The 21,533-nt window shown below is 41.0% G+C and overlaps 1 protein-coding gene across 4 annotated transcripts in view; it reads right to left on the reverse strand.

Annotated features, from left to right (window-relative positions):
• SORBS2 (sorbin and SH3 domain containing 2) overlaps window positions 1–21,533 on the reverse strand; it is a 333,099-nt gene that overhangs the window by 293,736 nt on the left and 17,830 nt on the right. For all 4 annotated transcript variants that reach the window (XM_073578712.1, XM_073578685.1, XM_073578692.1 and 1 more), the window contains exon 2: window positions 850–949. The gene's annotated coding sequence lies outside the window, so the exon portion shown is untranslated. The remainder of the gene's footprint in view (window positions 1–849; window positions 950–21,533) is intronic.

Consider the following 21,533-nt stretch of genomic DNA (forward strand, 5'->3'; position numbering starts at 1 on the left):
TTGGTTGAATGGTAACAACAGCCAAAAACAAATGTTCATATATGTGCTAATTTGGGCAACTAAAGGGTAATAAAACACCAATGAATATGCAAAACTAGAGTGGTTTATTCTTCATATTTTTAAGTAACATATATTGCAAACTTTCTAAAAATGTAATATTTCTGCAGTATAGCAAAATACCTGACCATTACACTAAACTGATGGGAGTAGCACATGGTCCTGCTTATTGGAGAAAACCGGATTACTTACCGGTAATACTCTTTTGTAGAGTCCACGACAGCACCCACTGAGAGAGGGGATCCGCCCCCAGAACAGGAAACCTACAGAGAGATAAATGGGGCGGTCCCCCTCAGTCCCCCTCAACGGAGTCTTACTCATGAGTAAGACTCCGTTGAGTTGAAACGCGTAAATGCCTGTCTTTACCATGGTTTTTAAACCTGTATCCTGCTTTTGGATTTTTAATGAAGATTTCTCAATAAAGATTCTATTTTTAAGCAAGAAGATGTGCTGGAATATTTGGATCTTTGGGGTAACAAAGTATATTGTGTCTATATGGAAACATATTGTCACGTTACAAAAAGAAAGTGTCCTGATGAGGAAGAGAACTATAAAGACCCGCTGGAAGTGGTTTTTGTTTTCAGTGCATCATGGCTGCTATGTGTCGGGCCCTAACATATTTAGCCATTGCTATGAATACTTGATGTTCTGTTAAGTTGAGAACTATACAAACTTTAGATAAATAGGAAGAAAAGTGCAATAAATCTTGATAAATAGTGAATATGAGATGTAAAGTCTTCTTCATAACAGCATTCCTATCCATCATTTGCAGCTCAGATATATGACACTCACCCTTTAAACTTGGCAGCTTTACAATAAGGACCCAGAAGTTGGAGTTCAATGACAAAACTTTAGCCTTGTCCTCAGTCTGTCAGATGTGTAAGGATATTTCCTGAAAGAACAAACAGTGAAAAATTGATGGGTCACATTATAAGTTCTGCTTAAAAACACACATTTTACCCAAGAAGCATTATGGTCAGAGTATACATGGATACAACTATACCAACTGATACAGTCATTGGGTTCTTTTAGTGATAGCGATATTGGATGTTTTGAGGATCTCTTCAATTTTTAAAAGCATTACAACATATTGTTCTAGAAGCCAATCCTCACTTGCCTGCACCCCTCTCTGCGGAGATTTGTAGGGAAAGCAATTTCTGAAAACTTATACAATCAGAAGTATCTCACAGGTTAAAAGGTTATTAATCTGGGTACAGATAGCTTCGTTTCATCTGATGCGTTTAAGACACAGCAACACAAGTCAAATGCAGTTCAACAAGAATACACTGGCATGGCTATCACACACTCACATCACAAGAGTATATCACTCCCTTTTCACAGACTGATGTCAGGTATGGCGATGCTCAACTTGTATAACTACATATTAAATTCTCTTTAGAAAGACAAAAGTAGAAAAATGGCACTCATCACTGACAAAACCACTATTTATTCATCTTGCATGGTCATAAGATGGAATACAGAGAGAGGAGGCAACAGCTGTTTCTCAAGTAATATTACTTGAGTCCCAGATGAAGTGTGATTACACGCGAAACATCTGTTGCCTGATGTTTATGTATTCCATCTTATGAGCATACGCATACTATTGGATGTGCCAGTAGTAAGAACCTCTTTCTACTTGCATCTTATTGAAGAGAAAAAAGTAATTGAACGTTATTGGTTAATTATAGAAATTAGTTCCATGAGATCTTCCAGCTTCATGCTGCTCCTCCGTACTGTACCCCCCTCACTGCTGAAGCAGGAGCACCCCAGTATTTAATGCATTTGCCTAGATGCCCACTTTGGTAGTTGTATGCTACATTCACACATCTGTTGTACACGTCCATGTGCCATTGTTTTGTTTTGTTTTTTCTTTAAAGAGAACATGTCAACAGGGAGAGAGTGACTGGTAATTTCTATTATGTTATTCCCGTTGCTTCCCTGAGTTTTTCATTTTTTAAATCCACTATTTAGTTCCAGAAATATGGACCTTATTATTTAGCACTCATTTTTATGGTCTGCACAAGGGGGCACAAGTCACAGGGTAATACACCAAGACATGCCCAGAAGAACCCTGTGAGCAGTGAGAACTTTTGAAAGATCATAAAAGTGAGGGCTAAATAATTATGTCCATAACTGTATGATGGATTTAAAAAACAAACAAACAAAAAAAAAACAAACCCTGGCATATTCTGGGCAAAAGAGGTTATAATTAGAGATGAGAGAACTCAAACTGTAAAGGTTGGGGTTCAAACCGGACACCTAACCTAGCGTCCGGTGCTGAAATCCGAACACGGGCTTCTCCTGGAAGTCTTTTACAGTTCGGGAAGGAGAGGAGAGAGGCGAGAGGCGACAGAAGAAAGAGAGGCGACAGAAGAAAGAGAGGCGACAGAAGAAAGAGAGGCGACAGAAGAAAGAGAGGCGACAGAAGAAAGAGAGGCGACAGAAGAAAGAGAGGCGACAGAAGAAAGAGAGGCGACAGAAGAAAGAGAGGCGACAGAAGAAAGAGAGGCGACAGAAGAAAGAGAGGCGACAGAAGAAAGAGAGGCGACAGAAGAAAGAGAGGCGACAGAAGAAAGAGAGGCGACAGAAGAAAGAGAGGCGACAGAAGAATGAGTAAAAACAGATACCTATGTCTGATTTGGCCTTATACAGAGCTGCAGCCCACATCTCCAGCCTCCTGCTTCTCCGTCTCCTCTCTCAGTCAATCAGAGGTGCCCACAAGCCTCAGGCTGCAAGGCAAGCTGTGTGGCCATCAGACCATTAGGCTATCAGATTGTTGGTGCAATACTGCGCTCAACTAATAAGGATCTGTGGAAGAAAGCGCTTAAAAAATAATATTTAGTATGAAACATGGAGCGAGTACTCCTTCCAGACAAACAGGATGATGTGCATGCAAAAATGTGCAACAGCAACTCGTTATCACCATAGCTAAAGGAAACATGGGAGCGATGCCCTCATGAATGCAGCAGATTCAGAAGTCTCCATTTTATTCAGTCTTGCTGCCATTAGTAAAAAGGCAATTTTTTCCCCCAAAATTGTCTACCAGCAATATGGACCAGTAGCCGTAATTTGCTAATCTTACATAGGAATCCCCCATATTAGATTGCTTACATTTCTGTCTCACTGATTAATATTTTTTCCTATTAATGCTTTTTGAAAAGGTCTAGGAAATAATCTTAGAATACAACCTCGGTTCATTTCATATCATGGTCAGGAGATCTGCTCTCTCATTTGTCTTCTTTGATCAAAACTAAGCTTAAAGGGGAATTCCCATCTCCATGATCGTTTACCAGTTTGTAGTAGGTGTAATGATAATATTAGCAAATACCTCCAATTAGAAATGTAGTCTAGTTTTTTTTATTTACCATGTCTTTTTCCTCATGTGCAGGCAATGCAGGACCTTAGTACCATGGTTACTACCACTAGCAACTAGCTGTCACTATATCAGTGGTTGTAACCATGGATACCTAAGGTCCTGCAATGACAGCACATGAGGAAAGAGACATAGCGAATCAGAAAAACTATACTACATTTATAATTAGATATATTTACTTATATTATTATTGTTGCATCTACTACATATTGGGGTAGGATCTTTGAGATGGGAATACCCCTTTAACCCCATTCTGACATCAGACGTACTATCCGGTCCATGGGACCCGGGTCCCTATGCCCATGGATGGGATAGTACGTCTAGCGCAATCAGCTGCGCTCACGGTGGGAGCGCAGCTGATCGCGGCCGGGTGTCAGCTATTTATCACAGCTGACACCCGGCACTATGTGACAGGGGCGGTCATGGACCGCCCCCGACACATTAACCCCTTGCACACCGCGATCAAACACGATCGCGGTGTACCGGGGGTTAAAGGGAAGCATTGGCTGGGAGGGGGCTCCCTCCATGCTTCCCTGAGCCCCCCACAGCAGCGCAATGTGCAGCGCTGCTGCGGGGGGCTCCATCCCTGCAGGTCCCCGGATCCAAGATGGCGACAGGGTCCTTCGGGGGCCTGCAGGGAGCTGGCTTCCTCAGTGCCTGCAAAGCGCAGGCATGAGGAAGTCTGCGTCTATGCCTGTGACAGATCGCTGATCTGTCACAGTGATCTGTGATGTGACAGATCAACGATCTGTCACAGGACAGTGATATCCCCCCTGGGTCAACCTAATAAAGTAAAAAAAAAAAAAAAAAGTGTAAAAATTAAAAAAAATCGTTAATTCAAAAAAAAATATTCCCTAATAAATTCATTTTTTGGAAACAAAAAAAAACAAAAAAAAAAACCAATAAAAGTACACATTTAGTATCGCTGCATCCGTAACGACCCGCCCTATAAAACCGTCCAATTAGTTAACCCCTTTAGCGAACCCCTTAAAAAATAAAAAACGAAGCAAAAAATGATTTATCATACCGCCGAACAAAAAGTGCAATAACGCGCGATCAAAAAGATGCATATAAATATACATGGTACCCCTGAATACGTCATCTTGTCCCGCAAAGAACGAGCTGCCATACAGCATCATCAGTGAAAAAATTAAAAAGTTATAGCTCGCAGAATAAAGCGATGCAAAAATAATTATTTTTTATATAAAATTGTTTTCATTGCATAAATGTGCCAAAACATTAAAAAAACGACATAAATGAGGTATCGCTGTAATCGTACTGACCCGAAGTATAAAATCGCCTTATCAATTTTACCGCACGCGGAACGGTATAAACGCACCCTCCAAAAGAAATTCTTGAAATGCTGGTTTTTGTTCATTCTGCATTCCAAAAATCGGAATAAAAAGCGATCAAAAAATGTCACGTGCCCGAACAGGATACCAATAAAAACGTCAACTCGTCCCACAAAAACTAAGACCTCACATGGCTCTGTGGGTCAAAATACGGAAAAATTATAGGTCTCAAAATGTGGTGATGCAAAAACTATTTTTACAATAAAAAGCGTCTTTTAGCGTGACAGCTGCCAAACATAAAAACCCGCCATAAATAGTAAAATCAAACCCCCCGTTATCACCCCCTTCGTTAGGGAAAAATAAAATTAAAAAATGTATTTATTTCCATTTTTCCGTTAGGGTTAGGGCTAGGGCTGAGATTAGGGTTGGAGTTAGAATTGGGGATGGGGGGGTTTCCACTGTTTGGGCACATCAGGTGCTCTCCAAACGCAACATGGCGTCTGATCTCAATTCCAGCCATTTCTGCGCTGAAAAAGTCAAATGGTGCTCCTTCCCTTCCAATTTCTCCTGTTACCCTTAGGAAAATAAAAAATTTGTGGCAAAAATATCATTTTTTTGGAAAAAAATATGGATTTTTCTATTTTCACGCCCGGAGGTTACAAACTTCTGTGAAGCACTTGGGCGTTCAAAGTGCTCACCACACATCTAGATAAGTTCAGTGGGGGGGTGTCTAGTTTCCAAAATGGGGTCACTTGTGGGGAGTTTCAACAGTTTAGGCACATCAGAAGCTCTCCAAACGCGACATGACACCCGCAAACCATTCCATCAAAGTCTGCATTCCAAAACGTCACTACTTCCCTTCCGAGCCCCGACGTGTGCCCATACAGTAGTTTTCTCCCACATATGGGGTATCAGCGTACTCAGGACAAATTGAACAACAACTTTTGGGGTCCAATTTCTCCTGTTACCCTTGGGAAAATAAAAAAATTGGGGACTAAAAGATCATGTTTGTGGAAAAAAAATGATTGTTTTATTTTCACGCCCGGGTGTTATAAACTTCTGTGAAGCACTGGGGGGTTCAAAGTTCTCACCATACATCTAGATAAGTTCCTTGGGGGGTCTAGTTTCCAAAATGGTGTCATTTCTGGGGGGTTTCCACTGTTTTGGTACATCAGGGGCTTTCCAAACACGACATGGTGTCCGATCTCAATTTCAGCCAAAAAAGTCAAATGACGCTGCTTCCCTTCCGAGCTCTGCCATGCGCCCAAATAGTGGTTAACCCCCACATATGGGGTATCAGCGTACTCAGGACAAATTGCACAATAACTTTTGGGGTCCTATTACCCTTGGAAAAATAAAAATTGAGGGTGAAAAGATCATTTTTGTGGAAAAAATGTGATTTTTTTAAATGCGCGGCTGTACGTTATAAACTTCTGTGAAGCTCTTGGGGGCTCAAAGTTCTCACCACACATCTAGATAAGTTCCTTGGAGGGTCTAGTTTCCAATATGGGGTCACTTGTGGGGGGTTTCCACTGTTTAGGTACATCAGGGGCTCTCCAAACATGACATGGCGTCCGATCTCAATTCCAGCCAATTTTGCATTGAAAAAAAGTCAAACGGTGCTCCTTCCCTTCTGAGCTCTGCCATGTGTCGAAACAGTGGTTCCCCCCCACATATCAGGTATCAGCATACTCAGGACAAATTGCACAATAACTTTTGCAGTCTAATTTCTCCTGTTACCCTTGGTAAAATAAAAAAAATTGGACCTGAAGTAATTTTTTTTGTGGAAAAAAGTTAAATGTTCATTTTTTTTTTTTAAAACATTCAAAAAATTCTTGTGAAGCACCTGAAGGGTTAATAAACTTCTTGAATGTGGTTTTGAGCACCTTAAGGGGTGCAGTTTTTAGAATGGTGTCACTTTTGGGTATTTTCTATCATATAGACCCCTCAAAGTGACTTCAAATGTGATGTGGTCCGTGAAAATAAAATGGTGTTGCAAAAATGAGAAATCGCTGGTTAACTTTTAACCCTTATAACTTCCTAACAAAAAAAAAATGTTGGCTCCAAAATTGTGCTGATGTAAAGTATACATATGTGACATGTTACTTATTAAGTTTATTGTGTGCCGTATCTCTGTGATTTAAGGGCATAAAAATTCAAAGTTGGAAAATTGTGAAATTTTCAAAATTTTTGCCAAATTTCCGTTTTTTTCACAAATAAACGCAAGTTATATGAATGAATTTTTACCACTAACAAGAAGTACAATATGTCACGAGAAAACAATGTCAGAATCACCAGGATACATGGAAGCGTTTCAGAGTTATTACCTCATAAACGGGACAGTGGTCAACTGTAAAAATTGGCCCGTCATGAACGTGCAAACCACCCTTGGGGGTGAAGGGGTTAAGAGCAAAAAAGGGAAATGCTAGGGAATGTTCTATCTTGTAAAAATGTCAAATATGTATCATACAGTATGTATCACTTTTGCATCTGGACTTTGAATATAACCACAGGAAGGAGATATTTATCTTAAATCACCTCGAAGCTAAATAAAAATGGTAAAAATGTATCACACAAATCTTATTCAAATATGTCTATGTTGGTAGAACAATTTCCCTTTAGGCTATGTGCCCACGTAGCGTTTTTCAAGCGTTTTTTTCCTGAGCAGAAACGCATGCCCTTGCCAAGGAAAACGAATGCATTTTTTGACACGCGTTTTTGACGCGATTGTCAATCGTTTTGACATGCGTTTTCCTATGCGTTTTTGTAATTACCGTGTATGTATGTGGAATCGCATGCGATTCCGCACAATTAATGAACATGCCGAGTTTTTTTCCGCTAAGCGTTGCCGCAGCGGAAAAAAAACGCACCATTAGTACATGTACGTTTTCCATTCGATGCTTTTCTTAAGCGTTTCCGCAGCAGAAACGCTTGTCTAAAAGCGCTGCGGAAACGCTTAAAAAACGCAACGTGGGCACACAGCCTTAGCCAGTGTAAAAATATCATCTGGTGACGTGTGATGTGAAGCGAATTTAAAAATATTGGACTAAAAAAATATTTTTTCTTATTATTTGCAAGCCTATAAGATATCCTAATATTAGTTTCAGGTACATGATGCCATACATTGCTTAGTGACCGATACATCAAGAATTGGGCGACTGTAGACAATGCCTAATCACATGAATCACATGACTGCAACTTGTCAATACACACAAGTAAGGCTAGTGTCAGCTGAGGACGTCTCCTAATAGTCTAAGCATTGAAGAAAGTTTATATGGAAGTGTAAGGGTATGTGCACACGCTGTGGATTCTGCTGCGGATCCGCAGCGGTTTTGGTCCTGCGGATCCACAACAGTTTCTACTGCGGTGTACAGTACCATAATATCCTATGGAAATTGGAAACCGCAGTGCAGACGGTGCGGATTTTTCCGCGCGGATTTGCTACGGTTTCTAATCCGCAGAAAACATTGTTGACATGTCAATTCTTTCTGCAGATTCCGCTGCGGTTTATCATCTCCTCCATTGTAGAGGTGATAAACCGCAGGCTAATCCGCAGATAAACCGTAGGTCTTTTGACCTGCGGATTTTGATAAATCCGCAGCAGAATCCGCAGCGTGTGCACACACCCTTATAGGTGGCGGTAATAGAATCTTTCACCAACCAGAGATTTTTATAAAGCCATTCATTCTCTGAACATTTTTCCTTTCACACTATGCAGCTTCTACATTTTACCTGCATGTGAATTTACCCAATAGAGGTGGCTGTTACCATAGAAGATGAGCGAATGTTTTGAAATTCAAATGTGCCAAGTTTGATTAATTTTTCCAACAAATTCGATTTGCAGCCTCATCATAGAAATGAATGTAACCCAGTAGTAACCAGCCAATTTAGTAACAGCACTCTGACAGATATTTCAGGCTTTTTAAATTAAAGAGAAAAAGAAAAAAAAAAAACGGTCCAAAAATTATTTCTCTTAGTCATTCTGATCAGGCTGACACACGGTGCTACTGTCAGCGTTAGCATCATCCTACTGTGACTGAGGCGAATGATGTGTCATTTATTCTATAACACCCTTTGCTTCCTCCTATCTAATTTTCCAGAAGCATAGGAGACCAACTGTACCCTGCAATTGGCAGTCCTAATGCCCAGCAGCTGGGGTCAGTGTCGGTGGGGTTTCTGCTGCTGCTTGCGGCTCCCACATTCATAGTCACAGAGTGGGTTTTATTTTTCTTATGTGCTACACTGTCCCATTTCCACTTATTCTTTTACCATACATTTGGTACAACACTATAAGAAACTTTAAACAATCTTTTCAACCTAAATTATTAACCCTTGCCAAAAAGGATGTAAAAAGAAATGCTAGGTACGTAGATAAATACAGAATTGCATCATGCAAAATGTGGCAGCTGGTTGCTCAAAGATGGTTTTGGACAAATAGTGACTGACCCTGGTCAAAAATTAAAATTATGGCCCCAAATGCTGACATACTGCATCATCACACAGTCGCATTTAGCGTGCATTCACATGATCAATGTCAGACTGTTAAACGAGCGTCGATTGACTATTATTCCAGTTGTTCGGCACTTGTTTACCGACATCTTTACACCGGCTGATGAAGAATGATGGGGAAAGGACAATCTCTAATGACTGCTCTGACTCAATACAGAATCATATTGTCAGCAGCACATGTCCTGCTTACACCGGTGATGTGCAGCCGAGAACAATTATTTTTGTTCCGGCATAAACAATTCAATAACCCAATGAATGTCCAGCATTTTGTTGATTTGTTGGGCGACTGACAATATTTATACACCAGCGAACGCTCGTCGGCACTGGTAATATTTTTAAATTTAGATGCTACACACACAAACGTACATTGCATATTACCCACACACACATTGTAACATGCAGTGTGTGTGTGTGTGTGTGTGTGTGTGTGTGTGTGTGTGCGCGCAGCATACAAACACCATGTTACAGGCACACAGCATGGAAAGTGCGCACTGCATGTTGCACACACTTCATGTCACACACATACGCCTCCTCCATATTCTGAGAGTCTTTGATTACAATCACCATGATACTCAACAAATGTCCTTCCATACTTCTTGCCTCGAAAATTGCAATGATAGCACTGGCCATTATAAGTGCAGTTTTTAGCTTAAGGATGCTTTTGGGGATGGAATCCCGGGGCAATTTTCCGCACCAAAATAACAACATATTTGAGGCTGCCGTATAGATGTGGCATGTATTGTTGTCTGGACTAATATAACAGGTGTGCAAAAACAAACATGTAACATTAAACATCTACCACCTATTAAATTAATCTCTGAATTATTAGCAGACTATTATCCGAAACGTCTTCAATGCTGCAGTTGTACAATATATTGCTGTCTTGAGTACTTATTCAATGTTTTATGGCTCTTTTTCCTTATCTTTTTTGCTGAGCTGTGAATTCTGGCTTCCCCTCACTATCTGAAATCACAAATGTCTGCTGTGTTCTCTGCCTTGGCTTTTATATAGGCTATGATTAGCCCCCCCTGATTGGCTGCGCTATATCATGTGATAGCTGCAAGGTATTATAGTAAAGCCCGTTCAATCGTAACTGAGGTCATATGAGCTTTCTGCGGTTGATGCAATCTTCCGCAATATGTAAAATTAAAGCCGGCATTATTGTTTTTACGATTTGGACAAATTGAATCATAAATTATTCAAATTCGCCATAACATTCAACATAGTTTTATTCAGTTTGAACTGATTGTATTCTCTCAGCTTTAACCCTCTTTTAATATGTAATAACTACAGATGAGCCAATGTAAGCACTACTTCCATTGTGGCACATTACAGAAGGCATGCAGAACTTAGTTCTTTCCACATAAATCACTATGGAGTCAATTGTGACCTGCATGTAGCGGGAAGCGCTGTACACATAAGATCAAATTACTTGTACTTTCAATAGGCCTCCATGTCAATTCAGTTCATTAATGTGAGAGTGGTGGGAATTAAGCAGCCTACCGAGGAGATAAAGGATCCTCCTGGATAAAAGACATTCCATGAAGGAAAACCTATTTGCCTGTGAAGTGATATATTGGTGAGTTCAAGCTTCAAGTGAAAGAATGCTGAACCACAGCTACTGAGACATGTTTAGCGGGAAGCTGTTCTGTGTCTCTTATGTCTGCCGAGACTCTACAATTCCCATTGAAGTATTAAGCCTTGGGAAACGCGGATTAATAGCAAGCAGAGTTTTGTTTGTACACCATAACAAGACGTTTTAAGGCTGTTTTGACTAGTCTTCGTCAAAGTTCATCTGAAGTATTTAAGATAAGCTCATCTAAAATTATTTTAGTGTAGAGTTTTTATTCTTTCTATTGTTAACGGTATATCTGGGACTTTATTAAAAACAAAAAATGTACCCAAGCACTAACAGGCAGGTAGTTGGACCTTACTTGCCTGCTGTGCATGGCGCCATTCTTCAGAAGCCTCTGCTAACATCAGTTCTAGAGTGGAGGCTTCTTTTCCGCTCCACTGTAGACAGGGCAGGACTTCCGTCATCATTCCGAATGACAGCCGGCTCCCCCAATTAGGCTGCGCGGACCCAGCTGGCAATCTGAATGACATCGGAAGTCACACACCGCCACATCAGCAGAGGCAGCAGAATACCCGGCTGGAGCGGTCTGTGACGGGGAAGGATGGTGCCGTGGAAGGATGGTGCCGTGCACAACAGGCAGGAAAACTGCAAATACTTGCTTGTTAATGCTTAGGCACATTTTTTGTTTTTTTCATTAAGCCCCAGATCTATACTTAAACTCAAAGTGAATACGTGGATTCTGTGCTTTCTTGTTGCAAAAATTGTGACAAAGAATTAAAAAAAAAAAAAAAAAAAAACACAAAAATCTGTGTGTGTCACAGCACCCTAAAGAAGCTTATGTACAGTACTCAACATTGAAATTGCAACACCATGAAGGAAAACTCATGGAAATTACAGGATTGAGGGACATATTAATTGTAAGCAAATTAAAAAAAAAAAAAAGGTTCAATTAACACAGACGTTAGACTGTATGTTCATAGTCGTGCTACTGTGAGCAGTCTACATAGCCTAAATATGCTACCAAGGCCTTCAGTGTCTCCAATCGAGCACATCTGGAAATCCTTGCTTGGCAACTGGAAAGGAAGCTGCCAGCATTGGATCTTGATGATTTGCCCAAGTGAATTCAGCATGGCAGAACATTCCTCAGACATCCATTAATACCCTCACTGATAACATTCCACAGTGCACAATTCTGCACAGGGTGCTCACAGTCGATATTGATTAAAACAAGTTGTTATAAAGATTAACTTTCCATTTTTTTCATCATTTGTATATCATTAACAAGTCTATCTACACTGTGATTTTCATAATTCCACAACCTTTCCTTCTTGGTTTTACAATTACAATGTTGAGGAATGTAGGAATGCAGTAAAAATGAAAAAAAAAAAAAAAAAAAAAATTAGCCTATTAAGTTTTTAGCATGTGAATTAGTGAGACAATACACTCACTGGCCACTTTATTAGGTACACCTGTCCAACTGTGTGTTAAGACTTAATTTCTAATCAGCCAATCACATGGCGGCAACTCAGTGCATTTAGGCATGTAGACATGGTCAAGACAATCTCCTGCAGTTCAAACCGAGCATCAGTATGGGGAAGAAAGGTGATTTGAGTGCCTTTGAACGTGGCATGATTGTTGGTGCCAGAAGGGCTGGTCTGAGAATTTCAGAAACTGCTGATCTACTGGGATTTTCACGCACAACCATCTCTAGGGTTTACAGAGAATGGTCCGAAAAAGAAAAAAAATCCAGTGAGCGGCAGTTCTGTGGCCGGAAATGCCATGTTGATGCCAGAGGTCAGAGGAGAATGGGCAGACTGGTTCGAGCTGATAGAAAGGCAACAGTGACTCAAATTGCCACCCGTTACAACCAAGGTAGGCAGAAGAGCATCTCTGAACGCACAGTGCGTCGAACTTTGAGGCAGATGGGCTACAGCAGCAGAAGACCACACTGGGTACCACTCCTCTCAGCTAAGAACAGGAAACTGAGGCTACAATTTGCACAAGCTCATCGAAATTGGACAGTAGAAGATTGGAAAAACGTTGCCTGGTCTGATGAGTCTCGATTTCTGCTGCGACATTCGGATGGTAGGGTCAGAATTTGGCGTAAACAACATGAAAGCATGGATCCATCCTGCCTTGTATCAACGGTTCAGGCTGGTGGTGGTGGTGTCATGGTGTGGGGAATTTTTTCTGGGCACTCTTTGGGCCCCTTGGTACCAATTGAGCATCGTTGCAACGCCACAGCCTACCTGAGTATTGTTGCTGACCATGTCCATCCCTTTATGACCACAATGTACCCAACATCTGATGGCTACTTTCAGCAGGATAATGCGCCATGTCATAAAGCTCAAATCATCTCAGATTGGTTTCTTGAACATGACAATGAGTTTACTGTACTCAAATGGCGTCCTCAGTCACCAGATCTCAATCCAATAGAGCATCTTTGGGATGTGGTGGAACGGGAGATTCGCATCAGGGATGTGCAGCCGACAAATCTGCGCCAACTGTGTGATGCCATCATGTCAATATGGTCCAAAATCTCTGAGGAAGGCTTCCAGCACCTTGTTGAATCTCTGCCACGAAGAATTGAGGCAGTTCTGAAGGCAAAAGGGGGTCCAACCCCTTACTAGCATGGTGTACCTAATAAAGTGGCCAGTGAGTGTATATTGATTAAAGAGGTTGCCTGGGACTTTAATATTGATGACCTATGCTTAGGATAGGTCATCAATGTCTGATCAGTGGGGGTTCAACACCCAGTGCCCATGCCGATCAGCTGTTCCCCGTGTTGGTGGCGGTCAGAATTGCTCAGTTACGGAGCTGCAAAGCTCCATTGTGACTGTATAGTGGCTGCAGCAGTGTACTACATATCCACCCCCTATTCAAATCAGCAGGTGGTGGATGAGCAGTACCCAACTGTGGCCATTATACTGCTGATGGAGCTGTGCAACTCGGTAACGGAGCAGTTCCGTGTGCTGCAGACACCAGAAACCGTTGATCGTCAGAGGTGCCGCGTGTTGACCCCCACCGATCTAACATTGATGATCTATTCAGATCATAGGCCGTCAGTGTTAAAGTCTTGGACAACCCCTTTACGTTTGAAAATACGACAACCAGTTTGTTAGATAAATTTGCCTAATACAACAATAACAGTAAAATATAATAATGTATAAAATAGATCCCCAGCAGCAGTATCTGAGATGTAAAATACTAGAATATTTGTACTCTGTAGTTCCCACAAACAATCCTCCCCGGCATGTGATATTGGATTACGTGGCAGCCTGGAACAGGTCAAAGAGGTCCTGAGACCATTGGGGGCAGCAGGCAGCGCTATGGTCTGCGGTCTTCTGTTCTACAGCCAGAACCACAGATTGCTATGACACATACGGTAAGTAGATGACTTGTCATTGATGAAAACCAGGCACTGGATAGGAGGAACTACAGTGCTTGGGGTAGAGAGGATAATCATCATGTACGGCTTAAAAGATGTTCGGCTTGACTTTATAAAAAAATATTTGTATTGCTACATTTATTTTCTGTAAGCATGCATAACATGTGCACAATATAATGGAACGTTAAATTGTTCTGTAAATTTAGACCAAGTCATAGAGAATGCAAGAGTCAAATGCCATTATTTTCAAAGAAATAGTAGAAAAATAGCATATTAAAAATATAAGTAAAAATTGACTTGTATTCAATGAAACCATAATGGTGTAGTATATCATTTTCATAAGTGTATTCCTCATTGCACCTTTCTTCGGCCATAACAGCACCAATTACAACCACTATAAATTTACAATAAAATCTCCTGCAGACATTAAACACCAGTGTACAACATCTGCATACAAGGAGCACTGATCATTGCTATACAGTGGGAGTACTGGATTCGACTACATGACCTCATCTCACTGCAGTGCAGACACTTCTTGGATGGTGATAGTTGGCAGATGACGGATATATATGGCACAGGGAGATGCTCCAAGAGGAGATTCATTATTTCTTTATAGGGGAAGCAAGCCAATCTTTATTACTAAATGAGAAAGTTAAAAAAAAAAGGGAAAAGGAAGGCTTTACACAATGGTGATGATGGGACAGATCATTGCTACATCCTATGGACACTCTTAGGCTACGTGCACGCTGCAGAATGGGGTGCGGATTTGGCCGCGCAGATTTTGTAAAATCCGCAGGTAAATCTGCAGGTCAAAAGACCTGCGGTTTTACCTGCGAATTGCTCTGCGGTTTTGCCCTGCGGTTTTTCATCTCCACAATGGAGATGGCAAACCGCAGCGGAATCCGCAGAAAGAATTGACATGTCAATTCTTTCTGCGGTTTCAAAACCGCAGGAAAACGGCACGGAAAAATCCACACCATCTGCACTGCGGCTTTTTATTCCCATAAGAATAATGGTACTGTACACCGCAGCAAAAACTGCTGCGGACCCGCAGCGGCCTAATCCGCTGCGGAATCGCAGCAGAATCCGCAGCGTGTGCACACAGCCTTAGGGTATGTGCACACAGAGTTTTTTGGCTCTGCGGATTTTGTAGTGAAATCCGCAGGACTAAAGTCCTGCGGTTTCACACCTCATAATGGATGAGGTGTGAAACCGCAGCGGTTCTGCACAAAAGAATTGACATGCTGCGGATTGTAAACTACAGCAAAACCGCGTGGAAAAATCCGCAGCATGTGCACTGTGTTTTGTTTTTTCATAGGAAATAAAGGTACTGTACAACGCAGCTGTCAGGAACACTGCACTGAACTTGCTCACTGAGCCAGTGCGCGTGTCCTGAGTAAAGCGAACAGTGCTCAAAGATACCTGTGGAGCGGGCAGCAGCCGAGTAGATGCGTACTTCAGAGCCGCAGGACCTGAAGCATGTGACTGCTAGGGGCGTGGCCTAAACTCCACAGAGCTAGGAGCTGCAAGATAACTCCTAGCAGGGTAACTGCGAGACAAAGTTACCAGGGGGCATAGACAGGGAGGATAGGTCAGGACGTGGCCAATGAGTCACACACAGTGATAGCTGCAAAGGTACAAGAGGGGCGAGCAGAGAGTAGTCAGGTCACAAGCAATGAGTCATACACAGAGATAACGCAGTACAGAATCAACAGGCTTTACTTTAAAAGTAAAATGTTTTCAATGTTTAAAGAGTTATCATAAAGTCATAAAGTAAATTGTTAAAATTGAAAAGTGCTTGTAAAAACAAACCACTTTGCTGTTTAGTTGCTATTAAAACTTATCTTCTTCAAGACTGATGGGATTTTTCATTTTACCGTTTACTGCCCGTTCCCTAGATTACCAGCTGGTGGCTGATCTTCTAGGCAAGAAAGGCAGTGCTTACGAACTCTTCTAAGCATGATGCGGTTCAGACCGGCAATGCAACCATTAGCCTGAAATATCAATCAGTCAAGATAGAACCATTACATGGGAAAGAGAAAGCCTTGATGCTGGCGGGTGATCCACTTCTGATTGAAAACGCAAGAAAATCACTTTAAAGATCAACTGGGATGTTGACAGCCTTTGTGCTAGACAAAAAAGAAAAATCACTACATAGAACAGATTTAGTATTCCTGTAAACTCTCAAAATGCTCCAAATGTATCTCAATGGTTCAGGCAGGATAACACATTTGGCTTATCTTTACACTTTTGTCCAATTTTGCTTCACCGCTTGGATGGCTTCATTACGTACTTGTTTTTGTGCCAACGTCTTGGCACAGATTGGTGCATCTTAAGCCATAGCCTTGCCAGCTAAACCATGCTGCTACATAACAAGGCCACAGATGAGCAATCACTATAGTAAGACTGCTCTAAAGTTTCTGTCCGCTGTAAATGACATGTTGTCTTGATGGTAAACGCTTGAGATATTTTTAATCCGATCTAAATACCATTTACACTTTGTGCAGAATTATTAGGCAAGTGACTTATTTTAATGGGGATTTTCCAAATTCGAGCTGTATAAATGTGAATGCTTATTAGAAGAAGCAGATCAGGTGATGTGCATTTCTGTAATGTGGAGGATGCGGACTAAGGATACTATGCCCTGGTGCTACCCAAAAAGTTGATAGTCAGACTAGAAACTGACTCCATGGTTGGAAGGTTTATGACTGTTATTGAATAGAATGATGGATATATTGGTCACCGATTTTTATTTTCTGAATGTCAGAAATATATTCTTGTTCATTGAGATATTTGGTTATTATTCTCACTTTATCAGATGAAAATAAACAATTGAGAGGTCAACATTTATGTTTTTCATTTCGTTGCATAATAATTTGGCACACAAATATTCTTCAAAAACTCACTCACTTTTACTTTCTTAAATATTCAGGTTTGATGTTTACTAACCTTTTAAATTGACCAACAGCACTGAAGTTTTTCAACTATAAAATTAATAATCAAAAATACAAGTTGCCTAATAATTCTGCACAGTGTAGATAAACAGGATATGTATTTTGCAAATGCTTCTTAATCACTTTTGGTAAAAAACAGACAGGAAAAATGAACACAAGTGAACTGATCCTAACCTGAGAGGAGACAAAGAACATCCATTGATGATGACTTCTTCAGCATTACCTTACAAAACCTTTGAATTCAATCAATGATGAGCAGTTTGGAACCATGAAGGCTACACCACCATGGCTGCAGGATCTGGATCACGAGGCGTTATACCGCGGTGTAATGCAGTCCGTCTAATGGACTGCCTGAACGCAATGTGACCCCAGCATAAGGCTGGACAACATGAAAATAAGTGTGCATGGATGACAAGGAAGACTGAAGAAGTTGGGGCTAGAGAAAGCAGCGTGAAAAGAGATGTTAACTGTAGCTGTCCATGGAGCGATCGCCAGCCCAGAATGGTACGAATTGAAGCAAGAGGCACGAGCTGTGCACTGAGCAGGAAGCAAGGTAGACAGGAGCCCTGTACATGGAGAGAATCAGCCTTTATTATCCTTCTCTTGTGCACTGAACTGTTGAGAGGAGATCACATCCCACCTCCATGGGTTTACCCACACAAAGACGGAATCAGACATCATTGTGTTCATGTGTGAGAGAAAGAACACTTCACTTGGAACATATTTCACATGGGGATGAATCAAGCTTCTTCTTTATTCTGAATACATGTGTGCAATCTAGCTGTGCCCCTTGTGAAAAGGAAATAGAAATATCCATAAAGTAGAACGAAGATTTGTGCAATAGGGAAACAAGAGAAATTGAGACACTTTCCCCTATAAATGGCATGCAGTGCGGCGATGGATTTAGGTCACTTTAAGTTTGATAAAAATCGCAATATAGAGTCAATCTCTAAATTATGCTGGGAGGTATCTGAGGAGTGATACAACCAGTCACACCACAAGTACTAAGCCATGTTGATCGTGTGGCTGGCCTGAAGGCATCAACATTTTTTGATGTTTTCGACACTTTCCTCCATTATTTACACTGGCACGAGAGATTTTTTATAGATTTCCGCTAGCAGGTGTTTAGTAGGATCTATCAGCATACAGCCCTAATATTATGATATTTTGATCATAATAGACTATGTAAGGCTAGGAAAGACTTGTATTTCGGGCACAGAATACCCTACAGTGTCCTCGGCCATGCACCCAATATCAGTATCCCAGCGCGTGTACATGCACATAATGAGGGTCTTAGGACTTTACTTTCACTGTTGACTAGACTGTACTATTGTTCCTCTAAATACTCAGCCAAAATTGCAGTGGTGTAATGAAGGAGAATTAATTTGGAATATTGACAAGAAATGTGACAAGGGGGGCATTTGCACTGTTGACTGCACAGTTATTCTTCTTAATGATTATGATTCATGGGAAACAAATGCAGGAAAAGCCCAGCTGACTCCAGTAATTGTCGCTCAGTCAAGGATCTTGCAGTACACACAGGTTTATTTAATGCTACAAACTCTTTAGCCCAATATTATGAATTATTATAAGTATAGGTAAAATGCCAAATATTCTTAATTATTCACAAATACAAATCACATAAGACTTGCACCGATGCACTGCTCTACTCATCTGTACTATCATTCTTACAAAACCTATTTGCACCCTTACTATGTTTCAATAGAGGGCTTTCTAACGCCTTTCTAGAATAAAACCATGCTGACGATCAGTAGCTTCCGCAGGAAAAACAGAGCATTACTTTTAAGAGGAGCTTGTCATGTATATACTGAACATTCAGCCCCATCTATGGTCACCATGTTATAGAGCAGAAGGGGCGTAGAATTTTGCAAAACAATTCATTAAGGTATGGCAAATTACCACTTATTCTGCGTTTAGGATTCCAATGGGTAGTCCTACTCAGTGATTAACCACCCACTTGACTCTTAAACCCAAATTAAGCAAGGATTTAAATCAATACATTGTATGCTTTACTAGAACTTCTATCAAACCTTGCACAATGTACTCTACAACAGGCTGACTGCAGCTTGGACATCATGCTCATTATCACAGGTTCAAGTTAAGTGAATGGCTCTCACAGTAGTACAAGGATGAGTGATGCCCGCTGTTGACTCACAAACATTTCATGGATATGCTGCTTTGGCTCAGAGAGCGCGCCTGAGTAAGGGAGACCCCTCTATGATGGATAATAGGTTTATAGATATGGTTGGGCTAGGTAAGACATTCCCTTTTAGCCAATGTGGCTCATTGTAGGATTATCTCTCTTGTTAAACACATTTTCCTCACAAGCGAGACCTAAATAGAAGCCTTGATTCAGATCAGAACAAAGTCCAAGTCAGGTCAAATTCCTAACAGTCAGAGGTTTACTTGCAATGATTTTTTTTTTTTTTTTTTTTTACAGTCATCCATCCCCCTTTGGTTGCGGCTGACATTTTGAGGAGTAGCAATAACAAACTAAGGGCATAGATAGGTAGGAGGGAAACAAAGTAATAGAAAGACATGGTCTAATTAGCCATGTCTAGTCTATGGCTAGTTGTGTCCTGCATCCAGTCAGGTAAGACGGAGATCCAATATCCCGCCGAGCTGGAGACCCACGCAGCACTTCCTACAGTACGCGACTTGACCCTGCGCATAATTTTACATGGTGTGAACAGGTTATCCATTGCGTGTGACAGTGTCACATGAAATCAACCCAAGCTTCAAATTAATGTCCTATAAATATCCATTTCCTACCTTATCACAAGATTATATTCTAAATAAAAGAGTAACTTGTATTGGGAAGCACGGCAAGAGGTTTAGCGGAATAATTAAACCATTCGTAACTGTTACCTTACATTATCCGCATTTGTGTGATAGGAATAACAAGTCGTTAACCAGATGGTGTTTAATTGCTATTAGTCGGGATTAACATACCAGAAAGCCTTAGTCAACAGCAATTCTGCACTGTAAAAGAAGGAACAAGGAGCATTTCTGACAAAGATGGCAGCTTGGTTCTTTTTTAGAAAATTAAGCTGCTTACATACAGGAATTGTTTTGTTTTTCACATATTCCAACCCTACGAGTACACTGATCATCGAATTATATAGATAGTATGACCGAAAATTGGCTACACGCTTTAGATTAAATTTGGCACATTAGTTTTTATCAAGTATACAGAAAAACAAACAATATGTTAGCTGCCTAATTAAAGGAGAACTCAAAGTTTACAAAGATTCATTTAGCTGAGTTTGTGTGTCACAAGTACAAGATAATCTTTACTTAATGGGGATTTAGTTGCTTGCGATTTCCAACTATTTTATACTTGTAATGAGAAAAAAAAAAATGCAGTATTCAATGGTCTCAGATAAGCTTCTGCTTATACATAGCAGCAAGAATGAGAACACAGAGCTACAGCGCAAACACAAAGGCTATGTGCACACGCTGCGGTTTTTGCTGCGGTTCCGCTACGGTTTTGGCCCTGCGGAACTGCAGCAGTTCCGCAGACATGGTACAGTACCATGTAACCATATGGGTTTTAAAAACCGCTGAGCTCACGCTGAGGTTTTTTCCACGTGGTTTTGCTGAGGTTTATAAACCGCAACATGTCAATTGTTTCTGCGGATTCCGCTGCGGTTTCACACCTTTAACATAGTAGAGGTGTGAAACCGCAGGTCACTTTACCTGCGGTTTTACCTGCGGTTCCGTACGGAAAAACCCGCAGGTGAATCCGCAGTGTGTGCACATAGAATCATAGAATCGTAGAGTTGGAAGGGACCTCCTGGGCCATCTGGTCCAACCCCCTGCTCAAAGCAGGATTCGCTAAATCATCCCAGTCAGATGTCTGTCCAGCCTCTGTTTGAAGACTTCCATTGAAGGAGAACTCACCACTTCTCGTGGCAGCCTGTTCCACTCATTGATCACTCTAACTGTCAAAAAGTTTTTTCTAATATCTAATCTGTGTCTCCTCCCATTCAGTTTCATCCCATTGCTTCTAGTCTTTCCTTGTGCAAATGAGAATAAAGTTGATCCTTCTACAATGTGACAGCCCTTTAGATATTTGTAGACAGCTATTAAGTCTCCTCTCAGTCTTCTCTTTTGCAAACTAAACATTCCCAAATCCTGCAACCTTTCCTCATAAGACAGGGTTTGCAGACCGGTCACCATTCTGGTCGCTCTTTTCTGAACTTGCTCCAGTTTGTTGATGTCTTTTTTAAAATGTGGTGCCCAAAACTGGACACAATATTCCAGATGAGGTCTGACCAAAGAGGAGTAGAGGGAAATAATGACTTCACGTGATCTAGACTGTATGCTTCTGTTAATACATCCTAGAATTGCATTTGCCTTT

The sequence above is a fragment of the Dendrobates tinctorius genome, unplaced genomic scaffold, assembly GCF_039654945.1.
Source record: "Dendrobates tinctorius isolate UK_male_01 unplaced genomic scaffold, ASM3965494v1 ptg000008l, whole genome shotgun sequence".
Taxonomy (NCBI): Eukaryota; Metazoa; Chordata; class Amphibia; order Anura; family Dendrobatidae; genus Dendrobates; species Dendrobates tinctorius.